The sequence below is a fragment of the Herpailurus yagouaroundi genome, unplaced genomic scaffold, assembly GCF_014898765.1.
Source record: "Herpailurus yagouaroundi ecotype Mexico unplaced genomic scaffold, PumYag 184, whole genome shotgun sequence".
In the NCBI taxonomy this organism is placed as follows: Eukaryota; Metazoa; Chordata; class Mammalia; order Carnivora; family Felidae; genus Herpailurus; species Herpailurus yagouaroundi.
In genome coordinates, this window is record NW_024412415.1 from 291188 (window position 1) to 313465 (window position 22278).

General features: G+C 39.9%; 1 protein-coding gene across 3 annotated transcripts in view; it reads left to right on the forward strand.

Annotated features, from left to right (window-relative positions):
* KATNBL1 (katanin regulatory subunit B1 like 1) overlaps window positions 1–22278 on the forward strand; it is a 60783-nt gene that overhangs the window by 10898 nt on the left and 27607 nt on the right. The window contains exon 1 of one of the 3 annotated variants that reach the window (XM_040492197.1): window positions 1538–1684. The exons of the other annotated variants lie outside the window; for them this stretch is intronic. The gene's annotated coding sequence lies outside the window, so the exon portion shown is untranslated. Of the gene's footprint in view, window positions 1–1537; window positions 1685–22278 lie in introns of those variants that run through there. 3 annotated transcript variants of the gene reach the window in all.

Consider the following 22278-nt stretch of genomic DNA (forward strand, 5'->3'; position numbering starts at 1 on the left):
GTAGTGATGAAGAAACAGCTTGAAAGAAAGTGACTTCATCCATGTGCGTTGAATTTTTTTTTTTCTTTAAAATAGCATACCTACTTAGTGGAGGTCATAAGCAAGGAATGTTCTGTGTTGCAACACCCCTAGAGCCCAGGGGTCCTGCTCCCTCCCCTCACTCACCCCACTGGCCTCTCTCAACAGTCCCACCTGTTACAGGTGTGGCCACACACATAGGCATGTGCCTGCTTGTGCTTGGCTCTTAAAGGCATTGCCAATGCAAAATATATCTTAAAATATTTCTACCACCAACCTAAAGTAGTGACCCACTCACCATTACTTAATTTTTTGTATTAAGTAGGTAAGGACCCAGTTACCAGGGAGGAAAAATATATTGCTTTTATCATCTAATGACATCTTAGTTCTGATTAGTTTATCTGTGAGGCCTCTCATTGCTCTGAACTCCCACAGCATTTAGGATATACCTTTTGTCATTGCATTCACCACAGTTTATTCGAATGATCTCTTTCCCTGTTTATCCAACCCCCTAGGAGCTCCTCTGGACTATCTGTAGCAGCTGATGCAATGTCAGCCTTGTACATGGTAGGCCCTCAAAGATATTGCTGAACCAAACGTAAGCAACCCATGTCTTAGGCAAGCCCTGGAGAGTTCTGGAAAAAAGAGCCCCCCCCCCCCAAGAGTGGAGGAATGTAGTCTTGCAGTGAGAAAATGTTTTTTCAAATACACCACTTGATTGGCTTCTGCAAGGGCTCCCATCACAATTTGATTAACCTTGACCAGTGGCTTACCTTTGAAGATGGGTACACTCTGTGTCTACTAAGATAAAGAGAATTTCCTCAGTAGTTAAAAGCAGGTGAGGGACAGACCCAACCCTAACCTCATATTCTAGTGTTTCTAGTCCCAGAGAGACTGAGTTTGCTTTCTGGGATAGGGTTTGCATCAGACATATTTCTTGTGTTCTTAAGAGTCTAACACAGAGTCTGACACATATTAGGAATTGAAACATAATAGCTAATAATTATAGAGTGCTTACCATATGGCAGACACATTCCTCTAAGCATTTTATATGTATGAACTCATTTAATCCTCACAACTATGAGACAGATACTATTATAATCCCCATTTTACAGATGGGCAAACCAAAGCACACGAGAATTTTTATGACTTGTGCAAGGTCACATAGCTCCAGAGTCCATGCTTTTTAAATACTTTGCCTTAGTACCTTTAAATGCGAGTGAAGGAATAAATCTCTCCTTGCACCATACTTTTATAGCGGATGTTTTCCTCTCCTGGGACAACACTTAAGGCAGTCTCCCCCACCAGACTGTCACTAGCACAGGGTCATTCTTTGACTTTTGTCCACCCTCAGTTCCTAGAGCTTGATTGCCGCGCCATAGCCAAGACTACCGGGCGTGCGCGTGGCCACCAGGGGGCACTATGGGCACACGTCCTCTTCCCTCCTCCCTCCAGTCCTGCGCGACCTGAGGGGGGGGCCGAGCCAGCGTTGGGCGGAGCCTGGGAGAAGCGTCAAGGGGGAGCTATCCCGGCGGGCCGCGCGCGCGGCCGCGTTTGAATGGCTCAGAGTGGGGCTCGGCCCGGGAGCCGAGGGACGGTCTAGGTTGCGGGCGCAGCTCGTCAGCGCCGGGGCAGGGCTGAGGTGCCGCGGTACCATGAGGCGCCGGTAAGTGATGGCCGGGCCTGTGCGAGCCCGGCGCCCGCAGCTGCCGTGCAGAGGCCGTGCGTCTCCTCCGGTCCGGCCGCGCCCTGGGCCCACCTGCAGGCCCGGCGGCGGCCTCCGCTCGGCGGAGCCCGTCGGCGGCGGGGCTGCGGGGTCGGAGGGTGGGGAAGGGCGGGGCGGCGAGACCTCCGTTTCCCGCGAGTAGCCCCTGACCGGCCGCTGCGGGGAGGGTCAGGACCGCGGGCGCGGGAAGCCGACTGGGGGTCGCCGCGGGGCCGGGCCGGGAGAGGCGTGGACGCGACCAGCTGTCACTTATTTATCTGCGGGTGGAGCCGACATCTGCACGCCGGGGAGGGGGAAGGACGGAACGTCTGCGGCGATCTGTTTGAGGGCTGGTTTTCCCGAGCCGCCTAGGCCGGGCCTTGGTATTTCCTTATATTCTGACGGGTCCTTGGTTCCCTGACAGATAAGCTTTTGTTTAGCAGGACAGAAACTTGACATAACTGCATACGAATTGCTGATTGCAACTTTAAAAACCTCATTGTACTTGCTGAAAAGTTGTTCTGTAACAGTACCTAGGCTTTTACCACGCTCTTAAATTGGCGTAAATATGGAGATAACAAAGAGTTCAGTTGTTTTCTTGTGGCTTGTAAAGTTCTTTGAAAACAGAGGTGTCTATGTCAGTTTCTTTACAGATTAAAAGAAAAAAAAAACAGTAACAAAAATTAGGTGTGTAATTACCAGTTTAGCATTAGCAAAAAATCTGAGAAACTAGACCACCTCATAGCTTCAACTTGTGTAAATAGTTTATTCTGGGTTTTTTTGTTTTTGTTTGAACCTGCTTCAGACTTGAATCAGAATTTTATACGTTGAGGCTTTTACTGGGCTAATAACTAGCACTGTAGTGTTAGCGATGATAAATATTTATTTTGGGCCTTCTGGGTGTTAAGCACTGTTTGAGAGCTTTGCTTTGTGATGGGTACTATTATTATCCCCATTTTGACAAAGAGGAAACTGAGACTCAGAAAAGTTGAGCAACTTGTACTAGGTTACACAGCTAATACGTTTGGGACCTAAGCAGGCTGGCTTCGTGCTTTTACCTATGCTTCTTTACTGCCTCCTTTATATATGGCTTTTTTTAGTTTACAAAGCTCTTTCATTTACTTCTCTTAACTGAGGGTATAAAATATGTGAAGTGTGTTTGTGTATATATGCATTCACACACTATTAAATTCAGCTCTCTGCTTTTGTTGACCGTATGTAAGTTTTGCGTACTGAGCAAAAATTCCGTTGGATATTTTAAGATAAATGGAGTTCATAAAGTTCATGTTTGTGCCATAGTTTATAATGTTAGTTCCTTTGTATCATGTCCTGAAAGTGTAGAGAACAACAGTTTGAAACCTACATACTCTTTAAAATATACCTTTATATATTTTTATTCTGAGAATTTAATTGAGTGGTTACTCTGTTCTTGGAATGATTATACTTGCAGCTCCATGACAAGAAATAAAGGTTCAAAAAAAAAATCATTTCATAAGAAATCAGCCGTTTGTGGTGATTTACAGCAGAGCAGTTAAATTTCATTCATCACTTATCAAGCTTTTGATTGTCTCTATGCCCAGCAGTGTTAGGTACAGTTGGTTATACAAAAGAAATGTGCCAGGGCAACAAACCTTAGTTTGGGATGTGAGATTAACAACAACAATATAAAATACTCTTCTTTAGTACAGAGGGTGTATGGTGAACTGAACTGGGCTGATCGGTAATGCTTCTGCAGAGAACCAACACATAAAGGATGGATCTAGGGCATTGAATAGAAGTGTGAATGGGGAATTTTAGTGAGGAAACAGTGTGTTCAAAGACTTGGAAGTGAAAAGGATAAAAAAATACTGATTCAAAGGGGCACATGCACTCCAATGTTTATAGCAACATTATCGACAATGGCCAAATTATGGAAAGAGTCCAAATGTCCATTGACTGATGAATGCATAAAGAGGATGTCCATTGACTGATAAATCGATATATATCTATATCATATATCTATCTATATATCTGTATCTCATCTATCTATTTATATAATGGAACATTACTCAGCCATCAAAAAGAATGATGGCAAATTTGCAACCATGTGGATAGAGCTAGAGTGTATAATGCTAAGAGAAATAAGTCCAAAAAAGACCAATACCATGTGATTTCACTCATGTGCAATTTAAGAAAGCAGATGAACATGAGGGAAGGGAAGGAAAAATAAAATAAGATGAAAATCAGAGAGGGAGGCAAACCATAAGAGACTTTTAACCATAGAGAACAAAGTGAGAGTTGGTGAGGGAATGGGATAATGGGTGATGATGAGTATAAAGGAGGGCACTTGTGATGAGCACTGGGTGTTGTATGTAAGTGGTGAATCACTAAATTCTGCTCCTGAAACCAGTGTTAAACTATATGTTAACTAACTTGAATTTAAATAAAATCTTGGAAGGAAAAAAAAAAAGACTTGGAAGTGAGAATAAAAATGATTTTTCTTGAGAACAGCGAACCTGATCTATTTGGAAAGTTCCTATTGAGAAAAATGAGATTATGTGGGCAGGACTGAGGAGTGTTGTATAAGACACATATGGCAGAGAAGTTTAAGTTTAACGTATATGTATATACACAGAGAGATGATTTTGGAAGTTTTGAAACTTATATCAATGGCTCTCAACTGGGGACAATTTTGCCTGCTTTGGGACATTTGGCAGTGTCATGGCTGGAATGGGGAGAGGTGCTAACTAGTATATAGTTGACAGAGGCCATGAGTTCTGCTGCTAAGCATCTTACGATAGGACAGCCCCTCCATTAGAAATAATTACCCCAAGGGGCGCCTGGGTGGCGCAGTCGGTTAAGCGTCCGAGTTCAGCCAGGTCACGATCTCGCACTCCGTGAGTTCGAGCCCCGCATCAGGCTCTGGGCTGATGGCTCGGAGCCTGGAGCCTGTTTCCGATTCTGTGTCTCCCTCTCTCTCTGCCCCTCCCCCGTTCATGCTCTGTCTCTCTCTGTCCCAAAAATAATAAACGTTAAAAAAAAAAAATTTAAAAAAAAAAAAAAAAAGAAATAATTACCCCAAATGTCAAAATGTCAGCGGTGCTGAGGTTGAGACCCTGTTGTGAGTTGGTTGTTTATATGGCCAGCTTCTGCTTCCATGTGCTGTAAAATAAGTATGAATGATGAATTTTAGGAGCATGAGTACAAACAATATTAAAGCTGGGGGAAGCTGGCTCAGAGACCTCAAGAAGGAGGCTCTTGTTGGAGTCCTCAAAGAAGGGGGAGATTGTAAGGAAATAGGATGAGGGCAATGAGAATGACAAGCAGTGATAAAATGAGACAATTATTTAAATAACAATTTTTCCTAAGTTTGAAAATAATGTGTGTTCACTGAAAATAATGCATGTTCATTATAGGAAATTTTGGACATGTAGAGAGTGAAAAATTAAAAGCACTTATAACCCTCCCACTCCCTACCCCAGGCAGAAACAACAACTGTTAAGCATTTTCATGTGGTGGTTTTTTTCAAATCTTTTTTTCAAATCTTTTAAAAACTAGGACTATACATTTTTCTCCCTGTGGGCTTTTATTGTTTGGTGTGTTTATTTGTTTGACTCAGCATGTCATGAGTATTTCCCATTCCTTGAAAAATGCTCTTTTTAATGGTCACAATCTTTTTTGGTGTGTGTGTGTTCTTTTGAAATTGGGAATTTTGCTTATATTCCAGAGAAACACTTTGAAGGAAGAAATAGAATATGATGACTGATTAACTATAGAAATCAATAGGGGTAAAAGTCAATGGTATCTCCAAGGTTTTAAACCTAGGAAGCTAAAAGAATGGCAGGGCTACTGAAATAAATCGGTTTCTCATAATAATTTGGGGGGGGGGGCAGGGGATTCTCATAACAATATCCATCTTAGGTATGTAAACTGCCATCACAGAGACCCATAAAGAGATTTTAATAAGGACCTTTGCTGCCTATCAGCTTACATTCTTCCTAAAACTCTTAACAATAATAGTCTTTCTTTGTTTTTTTTTTTTTGTTATCTTTGTTTTTGTTTTTGTTTTTTACCTTTTGTTTTTTTTGTGCTAAGCTTATTTTTCAGTTCCTAGCAAGTTTTCATTTTTCCTCTTCTTGAAAAGTTTTTTAATAATTTACTTTCTGTTAGAATATTAAATAAGGCTCAGGTTTGTTGGTCATGAGTCTTTGAGAGATTAAAGGACTACTTGGGACTTTTGAATGTATAGATTGGTACAGTTTATAAGCAAGAGGTGAGTATAACTCTTTTCTGGAGGAGGAAGAATTATCTTTAAAAATCCTTGCCCAGGGGCACCTGGGTGGCTCAGTCAGTTGAGGTCCGACTTCTGGCTCCCGCTCAGGTCATGATCTCACAGTTCATGAATTCGAGCCCCACATCAGGCTCTGTGCCGACAGCTGCAATCCTGGAGCCTGCTTTGGATTATATGTCTCCCTCTCTCTGCCCCTCCCCTGCTCTAGCTCTCACTGTCTCTCTCTCAAAAAAAAAAAAAAAAAAAACACATACATATATATATATATGTATGTATGTATGTATGTATTTTTTTTATGCTTGCCCAGGGGCACCTAGGTGGCTCAGTCAGTTAGGCGTCCGACTTCAGCTGAAGTCAGGTCATGATCTCACTGCTCATGAGTTCGAGCGCTGTGTTGGGCTCTGTGCTGACAGCTCAGAGCCTAGAGCCTGCTTCAGATTCTGTCTCCATCTCTCTGGCCCTCCCCTGCTCGCTCGCTCTCTCTCTCTCTCTCTCTCAAATATAAAAGATAAAACATAAATAAATAAATAAATTTTTAAAAATGCTTGCCTAGAGGTGCCCAGGTGGCTTGGTTAAGTGTCCAACTCTTGATTTTGGCTTAAGTCATGATCTCTCAGTCTTGAGATCACGCCCTGCATTGGGCTCTGTGCTGAGAAGTGTGGAACCTGCTTGGGATACTCTCTATCCCTCTCTCTCTCAAAATAAAGTAAAAAATTTTTAAAAAATGCTTGCCCAGTGCCTGATAACATCAACCCACTCAATATTACATTACTGTTTTATGAGTCATTATACTTGTTGATCTATAACAGTTTAGTGCTTTCTGGAAAATGTATTTTAGGGAAATAATTTTTTTTAAAAAGCTTAAAACTAATACAAATGGTGCTTTTACTGGCAACATACACTTTTCAAATTGGATAAGATATAGTTTGACTTTGCTGGATTCAAATGCTGTGTTTACTACTCTGTGCTTATGTCCGAGTATCTTCTCTAATATCCATTAGTTTTGTATTCCCATCTTTGTTCTTGGGACATAATGAAGGTAGAGATGGGAGAAAGAGTCTTCTGAAAGTACCCCTAGTTTGCTTCCCCTTGACCACCTCAATCTCTTCCAATTTTTAAGAATACTTTTTTAATGTTTATTTTTACTTTTTTTTTTTAATGTTTATTTATTTTTGAGAGAGAGAGACAGAATGAGAGTGGGAGAGGGGCAGAGAGAGAGGGAGACACAGAATCTGAAGCAGGCTCCAGGCTCTGAGCTGTCAGCACAGAGCCCAATGCAGGCTCAAACTCATGAACCGTGAGATCATGACCTGAGCTGAAGTCAGATGCTTAACTGAGCTACCCAGGCACCCCTGTTTATGCTTACTCTTGAGAGAGAGAGAGAGAGACAGAGACTGTGTGAATAAGCGAGGGTCAGAGAGAAAGGGAGATACAGAATCCGAAGCAGGCTTCAGGCTCTGAGCTGTCAGCACAGAGCCCGACGCGGGGCTAGAACTCACTCACTCACGAACTGCAAGATCATGACCTGAGCCGAAATCAGACACTTAACCAACTGAGGCACCCAAGCACCCCTCTCTCTTTCAATTTTACACACTGCCTCAAATTCTTTTTGCCTTGAACAGTCATCCAGGAATGCCCATGCTAGCATCTCTTCTCACTAATCTTAAAACAGGCAGCTTGGTGTTCTATGGGAAAGGCATTAACACTGCAAGTCACAGTTCTAAGCTTCTCTCTCCTGCTGGTGACTGAGTGTTCTTGGGCAGATCCTGTAATCTCATTTGTAAATTGAAATTATCTCCAAGGTCCTTTCCAACTCTAAGAGTCTGTGAATCTGTGAAGTATTTACTTTTCAAGGGTAATTGCCTCTGCTGAGACTATTCTAAAGACATTCTAAGATGTCTTTCACATCTTAGTGTGCATTAATTAGATGATACCTCCCAAAGGCATTTGTAAAAGCTACTCCCATGTAATAGGATTGGGGAAGAAATTTTAGAACAGAATTTAAGTGCCACTAGCATATAAGCTTCAGGAGGGCAGGGATCATTGTTGACTGATGTTTCCTTAGTGCCAGGAATGGTAGTTAGCCTGTAACATGTACTTAGTATTTGCTGAAGGAAGGAAGGAATGGACTGGTGTTGAGGAGGACTGCACAGATATTCTGAGTATCTTGAAAGAACTCCAACAAACCAACAGGATTACAACCTAGTCTTTCCTAGAATGTAAAAATACCTGCAAGTGGTGGTAAAGCATCCACTGTTCACTTGGTTACCTTTCAGAACTATTAAGTAATTACTGCCCTGATTGCCCTTCATACTCAATAAATGTAGTTTTGTCCATTACCAGATCTTACTTTAGTGCCAGCTTGACTTTTGAGTGTGCCTTTTACTCTTATTTGCAAAAACCTATGCCTTGCTTATTCCTTACACCACTTAATATCACCAGTAACAGTATGTTTAATGTTGTAGCCAAAATAAATCAATAGATTGATTAAAATTTGTCCTCTCATTCATAGAGGATTCATGGCACAGCTGTTGGAAATTAGTACTCTTGGCATTTCTGTTCCAGTCATCTTAATTCTTACTCATATAGAATAATCTTCAAGAGGGGTGGGTTAAGCGTCCAACTTTGGCTCAGGTCATAATCTCACAGTTTGTAGGTTTGAGCCCTGCGTTGGGCTCTGTGCTGACCACGCAGAGCCTGGAGTCTGCTTCAGATTCTGTCTCCCTCTCTCTGCCCCTCCCTGGCTCATGCCTGTCTCTGTCTCTTTCTCTCTCTGTCTCTCTCTCTCTCTCTCAAAATTGAATAAACAATTTTTAAAAATTTTTGGGGCGCCTGGGTGGCTCAGTTGGTTGGGCGGCCAACTTCGGCTCAGGTCATGATCTCGCGGTCCGTGAGTTTGAGCCCCGCGTCGGGCTCTGTGCTGACAGCTCAGAGCCTGGAGCCTGTTTCATATTCTGTGTCTCCCTCTCTCTGCCCCTCCCCTGTTCATGCTCTGTCTCTCTCTGTCTCAAAAATAAATAAACGTTAAAAAAAATTTTTTTTTAAATTTTAATAATCTTGAAGAAAAGTTAAAAGAATTTTAAGTAATTGCTACACCATCGTGCGGCTCAAACTCATGACCCCAAGATCAAGAGCTGCATGCTGTACTGACTGAGCCAGCCAGGTGCCCCAAGAATAGTTTTTAATTATGTGATTCATACACAAAGCTTCTCAGTAAGTCTGTTTTGTCTACAAAATTAAGTCCAGGTTCCTAACCCAGTATCGAGGGATTTCTGCATTTTATCCAATCTACTTTTCTAGTCTGTTTCCTCCACAGTGACCTGGACTGAGTAACTATTTAGTTATTTGAATAGTTGGGGTAGATAATAATGAAACAACAAGCTGGGTTATTCTCACCTAGGAAGTATGTTTCCAGGTAAGAAAAGGCTGGTAGGTATGCCTGTACAGGGTGACATTCATTATTTGGGGGAATATTTACTGAAAAATAGTATCAGGAACAAGAATTCTTTTTTTTTTTTTTTTTTTTAATTTTTTTTTACATTCATTTTTTGAGAGATAGAGCACAAGTGGGGAGGGGCAGAGAGAGAGGGAGACAGAATCTGAAGCAGGCTTCAGGCTCTGAGCTGTCAGCACAAAGCCTGACGTGGGGCTCGAACTCACAAACCGGGAGATCATGACCTGAGCCGAAGTTGGACGCTCAACCAACTGAGCCACCCAGGTGCCCCGGAACAAGAATTCTTAAACTCCACATAAATATTTTTTTCTCTTCTTGTTGGCAGACCTATTTGGAAACTAATAATTAGAAGGAAATTATTTATGTATATTTAGTGGCATCACTTGACTACTTAGTGTGACTGACCACATTATTCTGTGCCCACAGCATTGTTTAGATGGTTTATCAGTCTGGATGGGCTGTTTTACAGTAACAACCCCCAAATCTCAGTGGCTTCAAATAACAAAGGTTTACTTCTCCTTGATTCATCTTACATGTGAGTTATCTGGGGGCTCTGCTCTATGTTGTCCTTGTTAAGGAATATGGACAGATGGAACTTTACTCTCTGTCCTGTTGCTGCTTGCCATAATAGAGGGATGGTAATAGAAGTGAATCACACAAAGTGGCTCTTTATTTCACTGGCAAGAGCAAGTCATATGACCATTACCTAGCTTCAAGATGATGGGCAAGTGTAAACCAATCATGTATCTGAAAGGAGAATTGGAATGTCATGGCACGGTTTTAATGTTTACCACAGTTAGGCACTCTCCCCTTGACATTTTTAAATATTTTGTGACTCCTCCCAGCCTACCATTATCTTTCATGGTCTTTTTTTAGATAGCTTCCTTCATTCAGCAGCTGTTCATTAAGCACCGATTCACTATATGCCAGGCACTATTCTAGATAGTGAACGTGATTCCTGCTTTCATGGAGCTCACAATTTAGTGGGAGGATGTGGACAATAAGCAAATAAGCTTGCTTCAAATAGTGATGAGTGCTATGGAGAGGGATAGATACAAGGTACTGGCATAGAGAATAGACCCCAAGTTGGTGTTATTTTTGATTGGGTGGTCAGGAAATCCTTTTGGGTGAGTAACATTTGATTTGAGAGGCAGTAGCCCTGAGAGTATATGGGAGGCATATTTTAAGCAGAAGGAATGGTTTGGCCACAAGATGGAAATGACCGTGGCATGTTTAAGGACAAAAGACCAATGTGGCTGGAGCATTTAGGAGCAAACAGATATAGTCCAAGGGAGAGATGATGGTGGTTTTGTCTAGGATAATGCTTACAAAAATGAAGAGAAATGAAATAGTTTGGGAATATGTTATAAAGGCAGAATCAGTGGATTCGAAGTAGGGAATTTATGAAAGAGAAAATAAGAATGAGTCTTTGGGGCTTTCAGCAACTGGGAGGATGATGATGGTTCATTTTATTTGATTAGGAACAGTTGAATGTGATGGGCATTACGGAGGGCACTGAAACCAATAGTACACTATATATTAACTAATTAGAATTAAATAAAAATTTGAAAAAAGAAAATAAAAGGAACAGTTGAGAGGATCAGATTTGAGAGGGTGGATATTAAGGGCTCTATTTTCAATATGTTAAGTTCAAGAATAGTTGACTATAGAATTGACATCCATATGGAGCTGCTCACAGGCAGTTGGAGGTTTGAGTTCAGAGTTGAGAATCATTGAGAGGAGCGATTTTTTTTTTTTAATGCGGTTAATACATTAAATTTGGTTACAGTTCAGTTTTGGACCTGAGTTTCATTATACCTCTAAGAGATGGGGGCATTTTCAGATTTCAGTATATATTCTAATTTCAGCCCAGGAGACATAGTGATAACAAACCACTGTAATGGACAGGGAGGGATGTGTGGTAATCCTTGCACATGTTGGAGTGTAAGAAAGATTAAGAACCATTGTTATAAAAGGGCTCTAGCATCATCTTTTGTTGATTTCTTTGTTTAATTCTTAAAGGGCAGTCTACCCTTATTTGTAAAGTCTTAGGGAGTACTTACCCTGTTTACTTCAAAATTAGGCACAAGTGTTACAGATTTGTAACCTTAGTCCAAATCATGAAGATAGAACATTAAAGTTAGCTTATGTTAGCTGGTCTTTTTTGGAGTTGTATGTCTTATTGCAATATCTTTTCATACATAGTCTATCTTGAAAGCATCAGAAATACATTTAGTAGCTAAACAAGGGGTCAGAAAGGATCCTTAAGGTGACATTGTTTTATATATGTTTATAAAAATTTCTGAGTTTAAGAAGACAATTAGAAAGGATTATTTTTCTTCCCTATGAATATTTCCAGAAAAAGCTGGAATATTCTAAGAGGGAGAAGAGAGCTATTCACCAAAACATGCTAAGATAATCATCTACTTGGCTTTGGAAACCCTAAGTCTTCCTAAAGATTCATGTGTTTGGTAGCCATTGAAGAAGAGATGTATATTATATTATCAATACATTTTATTATTTTTTAAAAATATTTTCTTTTCATGTTTTTATTTAAATTACAATGTAATATTAGTTTCAGGTATAGAATTTAGTGATTCTTCACTTACATGCAACACCCAGTGCTCATCACAAGTGCCCTCCTTAATGCCCATCACCCATTTAACCCATCCCCTCACCCACCTGCCCTCCAGCAACCCTCAGTTTGTTCTCTGTAGTTAAGAGTCTATGGGGAGGGGAGGTGGATAAAGATTTTATTTTTAAGTAATGTCTACCCTCAACGTGGGCCTCAGACTCAACCCTGAGATCAAGAGTCACATGCTCTATCGACTGAGCCAGCCCCAGCCAGGAGTCCCATTAACAATACATTTTAACTTAGTTAAAAAATAATACTTGCATTTGGGGCACCTGGGTGGCTCAGTTAGTTAAGCAGCAGACTCTTGGTTTCTTCTCAGGTCATGATCTCATTGTTTATGAGTTCGAGCCCCACATCGGGTTCAGCTCTGACAACATGGAGCCTGGTTGGGATCCTTTCTCTCCCTGCCTGTCCCTTCCCCTCTCCCCCCCCCCCCCCCCCCCCCCCCCCCCCCCTCCCCCCCTCTCTCTAAAAAAAAAAAAAACTTAAAAAAAAAAAAAACAACTTACATTTGATACAAAATCCAAAAGCCCGAAAGGAAAAAGTCTCCTTCTCACTTCATCCCCCAGCTACACCTATCCTCTCTCTAGAAGTGACTTTTGTCCCCATTTTCTTGTGTATCCTTTCAAAGGAAGTTCAAGGAATATACAGGCAATCACTCATGTACACATTTAGTCTTTTTGTTTTTTAATTTTTTAATGTTTATTTATTTTTGACAGAGAGACAGACACAGTGTGAGCAGGGGAGGGGCCAAGAGAGAGGGAGACACAGAACCTGAAGCAGGCTCCAGGCTCTGAGTTGTCAGCACAGGGCCAGACACGGGGCTCGAACTCGCGAACAGTGAGATCATGACCTGAGCCGAAGTTGGAAGCTTAACCAACTGAGCTACCCAGGTGCCCCGACGCATTTAGTCTTTATGTAAGTGGTAGCATACTTTTCTGCACCTACCTCCCCCCACATGCCCACTTTCCAGTTATAAGGCATTGAAAAAAATAAGTCTGTGGGTCCAGAACTATTGGTAAAGATGATGATAAATAGCCACCAAGTAATCAGAATTTAGCTAACTTCCTTTTCTCATTATTAATACCAATCCCTTAATGTAGACTACTCAGTGGACTTAATAAAAATAAGGATGAGGTGGTGGGAATGGTAATTCCCACTTAGCATCAATTTTTAAATTTTCGTTTCAGGGTAACTCAGTCATAAGAGAACTGGAATTCAGTTTGGTCTAATTGACTGAAATGATATATTATCATCTTGTATCCATTGAATCTGCAGAAATCTGTATATTCATGCTTGATCTGCCTTCCTGAATTTGATGTTGTTTCTCAAACCAACCTTCCATGCATGGCAGACTGAGTTAATAGAAGATGGTGTGATAAATCATCAATGCAGCAAATAAAAAGCCTTTAGGATTTATTCTGGGTCCTAGGGGTTTTGTGTTGTTCTGAACATGGAATCAGAACAAGGGTACTTAGTTTCATGATTTGAGTATTTAAATCAGGCTCTGATAACTTGGTAAATCCATTTCCTCAATAGGAAGAAACCTAGCAAGTGCATTAGACATCCAGGTAATTTGATGGGGCACCATTTCCCTGGGTGGTGCGTAAATAAGTACTGCCTATATTTATTTCTGTGCTTCTTTTTCTTCTTCTCCATTGTTCTTCACCTCCTACCCACCAATCCATGCCCTATGTAATTGAGACATTCTTTCAAAATGTTAACCCTCAATCAGATTAGAATCTAGAAGGGATTAAAAGGCTCCAAACAAAACTAATCAACAGAATGTATCATTTTTCTACCAGTGTACTAGTGAACATGCCATTCACTTTGTCACTTTTTGAGTACAAGTGTCTGCAGTCTTTATAAGCCACTCCACCTGCCTTGTCCAAATGTGCCTTTAAGAAATCATGGAATTTTTTTTTTGGAATCTGGCTTGATATTAAAGTACATGTGTTTAGTTCTTATGATAAGTTGTGACTGCTGTACACTAGGTCACATAATCTGTTCAGCCCAACATTTGTTTTGGACACCCCTGTAATAGTTATGAAAATAAATTTTACACATTAAAATTTAGTGAAACTCTTCATTGAGAATCATTGGGTGAGTCCTTTTGGACTAGAAGCTGTTGTTACTCTATAAAATGATTCTTTTTTCTTTTTTTTTTTTTAATTTTTTTTTAATGTTATTTATTTTTGAGAGAGAGACAGAGTGCGAGTGGGGAGGGGCAGAGAGGCGGGTTGTACACAGAATCCTTAGCAGGCTGCAGGCTCTGAGCTGTCAGCACAGAGCCCAACGCAGGGCTCAAACTCATGAACCTTGAGATCATGACCTGAGCTGAAGTCGGATGCTTAACCGACTCAGCCACCCAGGCGCCCCTAAAATGATTCTTTAAACATACTTGCTTTAAGGGGCAGCTGGGTGGCACAGTAACTTAAGCCTCAGACTCTTGATCTCAGCTCAGGTTATGATCCCACAGTTCATGAGTTCAAGCCCTGCTTTGGGCTCTGCGCTGATGGCACAGAGCCTGCTTGGGATTCTGTCCCTCCTTCTTTCTGACCCTTTCCAACTGTGTGCTCGCTCTCTCGCTCTCTCAAAATAAAAAAAATACTTAGTGCACACACGGAGAAGAGGCAGAGTGAGAGAGAGAGGACTCGAACCCATGAACTGTGAGATAATGACCTGAGCTGAAGTCAGATCCTTAACTGCTGATCCACCCAGGCTCCCCTAAGCCACTTTTTTCTATTTAATAATTTAATTTAGCTCAGCAGTTTTTCCCCTTAAACTATTTGATAAGTCATTGGAGATAATTGCCATGCTTAATATACTTTATTATAATGGCTTTTCTGTGTTTCTCCCACTATGAATATTGTGAAGGTGAGAATTTTATAAGAGGAAAAGTTGGGAAGTTTAAGGGTATGAGCAGAAATGAGGCAGGAAACTACTAGTTGCCATAATGTAGCTATATATAACACCAAAATTCATCAACTTTGAAGTGATTCAGGTCACTGAATTTTATAATTTTACAATTCTTTTGTGTTCCTTTACATAACAAAGACATGTGTTTTAAGGCTTAAGAAACTAATTTATCACTTCTTATTAAGGTATTGTCTTATGTTAAGAAATAAACTTAATTCTTTTATTTAAAATATACAGATCTTTAGGGGCGCCTGTGTGGCTCAGTCAGTTAACCGTCCGACTTTGGCCCAGGTCATGATCTCACAGTTCATGAGTTCAAGCCCCGCGTCAGGCTCTGTGCTGACAGCTTGGAGCCTGGAGCCTGCTTCGGATTCTGTGTCTCCGTCTCTCTCTGCCCCTCCCCAGCTCATGCTCACACTCTGTCTCTGTCAAAAATAAATAAACTTTAAAAATAAATAAATAAATAAGTAAATAAAATAAAATATACAGTTTTTTACTGTAGAAAATTGATACAGAAAAATAAGCTGAAGAAAATGATTCAACCTTAATACCGTAAAAAAATAAACAGGAAAAAAGGATTCAACTGTAATACTCTTAATAAAGAATTTTTGTCCTTTTGGTCTCATGTTTATTTTTTTCCTATGCTACATGTACGCAGACACAGAAACCTATAATACAGGTAGGAACTGGTATTAAAGTTTGCTGACACCATAAAGCATGTTTCTTATACGAAAGACAACTTGCTTCATCGGTGATGTCTATGTATATATAACTTAATGATAGCTAACATTTATAGAGCGATTAACCATGTGCCAGACATCGTGGCAAGTGGATTATTTTATTTAATCCTCACAGCACCACTCCGAAAATAGGATGCTAAGTAATTTGCCTAAGATCGTGTAACTAATAAGTGGTTCAGGCAGGACTCAAACCCAGGAAGTCTGACTCTAGGACTTATGTTTCCCTGTTATGACATACTGCCTCGTCCTTTCAGTTTAATCACCTAAGAAAAGTACAAGTGCATACTACTGCTTTCACATGCAAACTAAAACATGATCTTCTATAACATCTGCCAAATTTGTAAAGGCAGAAATTGATAATACAGAATCTTCTGTCATCGGGGGTGCCGATTGTCCATCTGCCCATTTGCCAGGCTTACACGGTTGCCCAGCTTAGTAAATATGCTGAAGTTTAAAACAGGAGTTTAAAAACATTGTTTCTGTGAAAACTAATTGGAATGGTTTAGATAGACTACATGAAGGCAAGTGACTCAAAAACTTCATATCAACTTGGGTGTAGGTTAGAAAGCTAAAGATAAATGAAGTAAAACCATAACAATTTAGAATTTTATACTGATAATGCTTTGTGAGTGTCATTAGTTCTTGGGCCACTTGAAAGAAACCCAAAGTAGGAATCATTGATGCATATGCATCATTTTAAGGTACATGTGTACATCTCTCTTTTGAATCTCATTTTAAATGATTTTTTGAGTAACCACTATCCCAGTCACATTATATGAAATATTTTTATCATGTATTTCAAGAGCTCTATAATCGTATTTTTTGACCCACTCATTTGATTGTCTAGAGGAAGTAATCTATTTTGTACAAATATATTTATATTTATATCCACCAAAGTATTTTCTGTAAAAGCAAAAATTCATGTGATAAAATAATATACATTTAAATCGTTTTCAAAAGACTTTCTAATATGTAGGAAAATAAAATGTTGATGACATAATGCAGTATATAAAACTAAGCTGCTTGGCAGGAAAAGCACCAGAATAGTATTGGTGGTTGAATTACTGGTGATTTTTTAAATTTGACTTATTTTAAAAGTAATACTTGTATGAAATGCAAAATTTTGTATAAAGAGAGCATAAAGTAAAAAATTTCTCTACTGTTCTCCACCTTTGTGGTTCACCTTTGTAGAAGCATTCAGTGTTTCTTGGGATATTTTAATGTGAGAGAGATAACTTTTATTCATGTTTATTTCCCCCTTTTATGCGACACACTTCTTCTGTTCCCAAATCCAGGGATATGGAGTTAGAGAGGGAGGGACAGGACCCAGACTTCCTGCCCACATCTGTTTTTGTTTCTCTCTTTTCCCCCCTCCCCTTACTTTCACATTACTCTTGTTGAGACAAAGTTCACTGCATCTACAGTCATTGAGGGGAACACTACCTCTAGCCCAAAGAGCAAGGACATGCCATTTAAACTATATTATTGCAGAACACTGCTATATATATTTATATATAGCCCACAAATAAGCTTTACTCGTTGAAGTACTCTAGTATCTTATCTATTTCTTTTAACTTATGGAAATATTTAACCATATAGAGAAACAGGATGGTATAATGAACATCCCAATTACCCAGCTTCAGCCATTATCAGCGTTCCTTGTTTCAGTGATTTTCCCGTACTCTGTGCAAATCCTAAATATCTCTTTTCATCTGTATGATGTATGTATGTAGATGTATCTCTAAAAGACTCTTAAGAAAACAACAAAGAAAGATAAAATACCATTCAACTAGAAGTAATTAACAATGATTAATAATACTTCCTTACTCTCATATTATTGCTGATAGAAATGCAAAATGGTACAATTTTTTAAAAGTTTGACAGCTTTCTTGAAAAGTTAAACATATACTTACCATCATTCCACTCCTAAGTATTTACCCAAGAGAAATGAAAGTACCTGCTCATGCTAAGACTCGTACAGGACTATTCTTAGCAGCTTTATTAGTAATAGCCCAAATTGGAAGCAACCCAAATGTTCATCAACAGATGAATGGATAAAGAAATTTTGAGGGGCGCCTGGGTGGCACAGTCGGTTAAGCGTCCGACTTCAGCCAGGTCAGGATCTCGCGGTCCGTGAGTTCAAGCCCCGCGTCGGGCTCTGGGCTGATGGCTCAGAGCCTGGAGCCTGTTTCCGATTCTGTGTCTCCCTCTCTCTCTGCCCCTCCCCCGTTCATGCTCTGTCTCTCTCTGTCCCAAAAATAAATAAAAAACGTTGAAAAAAAATTAAAAAAAAAAAAGAAATTTTGATATATTCACACAATAGAATACTGTTCTGCAGTACAAAGGAATGGACTATTGATACATGTAACAGCATAGATGATTACCAAAATAATTATGTTGAGTGAAAGAAATCATACCTCCCTCAAAGAAGGAGAATATACTATATGATTCTATTTATGTAAAATACTAGAAATTGCAAACTAATGTATAGTGACGGAAAACAGATCAAGTGGTTAGGGAGGAATTATAAAGAGACACAGGAAATTTTTTAAGATTATGGATGGGTTCCCTATATTGATTGTGGTAACGGTTTAATGGGTGTATATGTATGTATGTGTACAGAAGTACACTTTATGTACAGTATATTATTATACTTTAGAGTTGTAAACAATTCCTTAGTATCACATATTCAGTCAATACTCAAATTTCCCTAATTACACATTTTACCAGTTTTTTTAAACTAGAATCTTAAGCAGTGTCCATACATTGTATTTAGTTGATACAATGTCTTTTAATATATAGTTTTCTCTTCTTTATTTTTCTTTCTTGTGAAGTATTTGTTGAGGAAACTGAATTTTGTGTCCCAAAGAATTTCTGTTTTCTGGATTTTTAAAACTATATCCCCCACGATAATGCTTAATAGGCCCTCTTTGTCTTCTGTATTTCCTTTAAACTGATAGTTTGTAACAGACAGTTGAAACTTGATTATGTTCAGGCTAGATTTTTTGGTAAGAATATTTAATAATAGTGTTGTGAAGTGTATTTCCTGTTGTATCACACCAGGAGGCATGTAATATCTGATTTTCTCCTTGTTTGCGATGCTAAAGTTGATAAGTGGTTTGGATGTTGTCAGCCTGATCTATTCTTTATACAGTTCCCCATCACCATCTGTATGTTTTTGCTTTGTATTTGTGCTCAAATTGAACAATGATTTCTGGAGAAGAACTGAAAATATAGTAAACAGGAAAGCTCTAGATTCTGATTTTTGAGTACCTAAGAGTTTTTGCTGTGGTTGCTTAGCGAGCTTTCCCTCATTTCATTTGTACAATTTCCTTTGTGTCTTCAGGGATCAGATCAGGTATGACATAAGATGTATTTCTGGATACTTTCAGATTAGAGTCACTGCTGCTGCTCTTTTAGCAACCTGTGTATGTATTTCTCTTTTATAGCACTTATTTTATATTTGTTGACTTTTTCTTTTCTTCCCCACCAGGCCATGAGCTTCTTGAGAAATAAGATTTGTACTTCTTACTCATCTCTTGACACATAGTAGGCGCTCAGTAAATGCATGTTGAATTGAATACATGTGCTTTCTTTAATCATTTAAAAAATGAACTTTAAAATACTAGTACTTTGTGATGATATTTGTTCTGGAGGATATACGCATATATACACACACACATATACGTCTGTGTATATATTTAAGAGTTGTTGAATTACCTTTTAGATTGTGTAACTAAGAGGCGCCTGGGTGGCTCAGTTGGTTAAGTATCCAACTTCAGCTCAGGTCATGATCTTGTGGTTTGTGAGTCCAAGCCCTGCTTTGGGCTCTGTGCTGACAGCTCAGAGCCTGGACCCTGCTGCAGATTCTGTGTCCCCCACGCTCTCTGCCATTCCCCCACCTGCGCTCTGTGTCTCTTTCTTTCAAAAAATGAATAAACATTTAAAAAAAAATTTTTTTTTTAGACTGTGTATCTAAAGGTGTGAAATGCAGCCCCTGATCAGGAGAATCTCATTTTTCAGTCTAGTTGGCAAGAGGAGACACACCTGGATCAGTTAGTTTTCAGTCATGTCTTACATTTAAACCCTCAATTATTTATTGATTGTTAAAGTCCTAAACTATGTGATGTTAATTTACTAAGTGCCATAAAAAAGTGGTGAAGGAAGAGATCAATGAAGATAGGAATCAAGAAATGATAGGGAGAGGAAACTTTGAATTCAGTCATTTATGGTCAGAGGCCATGATGGAATGGAAAGGGACATTTCTGTTTCTATAAAAGAAGAAACATTTCATTTCCATAAAAATGAAACATCAGGGGAGGCAGGAAGTATTAATAGCAAAACAAATGAGACTTAATGTTATAAAGTGTTTTCTGTGTTTAAGGATGCTTACAATGAGTTTAGAAGTCCATACCCTTTTCTCATTTCCTTTTGTGAAAACTTTTTTTTTCATTTTTTTTTTTAATGTTTCTTTATTTTTGAGAGAGAGAGAGAGAGAGAGAATGTGAGTAGGGAGAGACAGAGAGGGAGACACAGAATCTGAAGCAAGCTCCAGGCTCTGAGTTGTCAACACAGAGCCTGACATGGGACTCCAGCTCACAAACTGTGAGATCATGACCTGAGCTGAAGTCGGACGCTTAGCCTACTGAGCCATCCAGGTGCCCCTCCTTTTGTGAAAGCTTTAATGTGGTTAGTTTCTTACATTTTCATCATTTTCTCATACACTTAACAGCCCTTGATCCTTCTGTAAAGTTCCAATGTTAGTCCTCTGCTTTCTGTGTTCAAAGTTGGCCTACTGCTTTGAAATCACTTTAGTCAGTTAAAATATTCTTTTCTTAAGTTTTGACAGGTAATTAACTTATTTACCCCCCATTCTCTTTATCCTAGTTCTTCCTTTATTTAAAAACAAAACCGGAGTGCCTGGGTGGCTCAGTCAGTTAATCGTGTGACTTCGACTCAGGTCATGATCTCTTGGTTCGTGAGTTTGAGCCTCACGTCAGGCTCCATGCTGACAGCTCAGAGCCTGGAGCATGCTTCAGATTCTGTCTCCCTCTCTCTACCCCTCCCCCGCTCACGCTCTGTCTCTCTGTTTCTCAAAAATATATAAATGTTAAAAAAAAAAAGCCACCAAACTGTTTTATTGTCTGCAGGTTTTCTTTTACTTTTGGAGTGGGGCAGGATAAATATGCAAACATCTTTGTTTTTAAAGATGAGGAAAATGAGACTTAGTTATTTCCAAGGTCACATAGCTAGTTAAATAGGAAAGCTAGAGATTTGAACATGGGACTATTTGACCTAATCTTCTGGCTATGCTAAACTTTAAGGTTGGTTGAGTCTTTAATTTTTCACCCAGTTAGTGAGTTTTGATAACTACTGCATGGTGAGCAAATAAGCTTTCCAGAGAGCTAGGAGAGACCAGAGAAGCCTGGAAGTCTTTGCAGATTAAGCTTTTAACTCCCACTGGCCTCCAAATGAGAGCAGTCACCCTTCATCATTGCACACACAGGACACTGAAGGCATCTCCCATACTCAGGGCCAGACAACCCACATAGATGAGTAGAACATGGAGAGAGCCAGAAAAGTGAGCCTTAGTAATCACCAATCAGAACAGTACATATTTCAGATACTTGGAGCAATGTTTCTAGAACGTTCACCACTGAAACATGGACCAATTTCCTGGAGGAAAAAAAAAAAAACGGATGGGGCTCCTGGGTGGCTCAGTCCATTAAGCGGTTATGTGTCTGACTCTGGTTCAGCTTGGGTCATGATCTCAGGGCTTGTGGGTTCGAGCCCCACATCGGGATCTGCCCTGGCAGCCTGCTTGTGACTGTCTCTCTCTCTTCCTCTCTCTCTGCCCCTCCCCTGTTTGCACACGTGTGCTCTCTAAATAAATAAATAAATAGATAAATAAGCTTAAAAAAAAAATGGATATGGGCCTAGTGAAACCACATTTCTCACTTTTGTCAAGTGAGTGTCAAGTGTCCAAGGAGCCTAATGAAAAGCTATGAATGACTTGTGCTTTGCACCCCAATTTTTTATTTTCTTATTTTTTTTAATGTTTATTTTTGAGAGAGAGTGGGTGTGGGGGGGAGAGACAGAGAGAGAGGGAGACAGAGGATCTGAAATGGGCTCTGCACTGACAGCAGCAAGCCCAATACAGGACTTGAACTCAGGAACCTGAGCTGAACTCAGACACTCACCCGACTGAGACACCCAGGTGCCCCCACCCCAATTTTTTTTAAGTCAAGTTATTGAGGTGTCATTGACATGAGTTTTGACGTATGCAGAGTTATATGTGTTTAGTCACTACCACAGTCAAGGAATAGAACATGTAGGGTGCCTGAGTGGCTCAGTCAGTTAAGAATCCAACTCTTGATTTCGGCTCAGGTCAGGATCTCACAGTTCATGGGTTCGATCCCTGCATTGGGCACTGTGCTGCCAGTGTGAAACCTGCTTGTGATTCTCTCTCTCCATCTCCCCCCCCCCCCCCCCGTCTCTCGCTGTCTCTCTCAAAATAAATAAACTTTAAAAAAAAAT